The following is a 1,233-nucleotide window of genomic DNA, read 5'->3' on the forward strand; positions in this document are numbered from 1 at the left end:
CTTTGTACACCCATCTTCCCTTTTTAGGCAGAATAAAACGTGTGCAAGGCAGCAGTGTTTCGATGTGTAACATTTATCGGATGGAGAGATCAAACCAATGCTGTAAGATGTGTATGGCTAAGACGTTCACTCTACCCCTTCCAAGCGATTGCTCCAGGATGAATGAACTTAGTCCTGGTGTTGTTCCAGTGACGCGGGCGCATAGTCGATCTGCAGACCATATAAAGCCGATCTGCAGACCATATAAAGCCGATCTGTAGGTCATATAATGCCGATCTGCAGACCATATAAAGCCGACCTGCGGGCCATCACATATGGCCGATCTACAGGCATCAGTAGTTTGGAAAACGGTTTTGATGACTGCTTACTGTCTGCTTAATAGCTTAACTAGCACAGCGACCGACGGGCAGAACATCCGCACGGCAACTGTACAGAATCAGCTTGATTTTACATGGTCAAGTCACCAAAATCAAACAACATTCAAACAACATTTTCTGATCAAACAACAGTTGGAGAGAGAGAAACGCTCAACCCATCGCAAACAATATGTTTGCTTACCTTTAACTGCACTAGAAGCCGGCCGACGGCCGCCTCGACCTTATATCTTAGGCATATTCAAAACTGACGTAAGTTAATAGTGATAGATCCAATGATTTCACTACGCGTCCGAATTTACCCCCCCCCCCCTTCCCCCGGCCTGCAGCCTCAAAATCCGCGGATACACAAAGGGCAATTGTCTCTCTGGTTTTCAAGATGCACACCACCTGAAAATGCCGAACATTGGGTATTGGGGAGTAGTTAGCCATATCGATAAGTTCAGGACGCTGCACAAAGTAGCCATGAGTTCTGCACTATATATTTAAAAGGCTGATATTCGTATCTATTACAGCAACGCATCAGGCAACACGACAGTATTCTATTCAAGGAAAAACTTCTTGGGCTCTTCGTTTGGCGGCATGGAGAGTTGTGAGGTTTTGTCGGACATTGACCGACTTCGATAACGCCAGCAGGCTCTGCTTAAGCGATCCTACCAAGGAAGATTGGGCTATATTGACAAAACACCACGCTTTAAGCTGTCCTCATCACTAAGAGACCAGCAGTGATCATGACCCTCGAAGCATCGAGCGTGAATACAATCTGCAACGCTTAAGGCTGCTCGTTATGAAATGTGTTACCCGTCATTATGTTAAGAACACGTCCGTGAAATATTTGGCGAGCCTCATCGCTTGTTGA

The sequence above is a fragment of the Pollicipes pollicipes genome, unplaced genomic scaffold (genome assembly GCF_011947565.3).
Source record: "Pollicipes pollicipes isolate AB1234 unplaced genomic scaffold, Ppol_2.1 Scaffold_6052;HRSCAF=7182_pilon_pilon_pilon, whole genome shotgun sequence".
Lineage (NCBI taxonomy): Eukaryota > Metazoa > Arthropoda > Thecostraca > Pollicipedomorpha > Pollicipedidae > Pollicipes > Pollicipes pollicipes.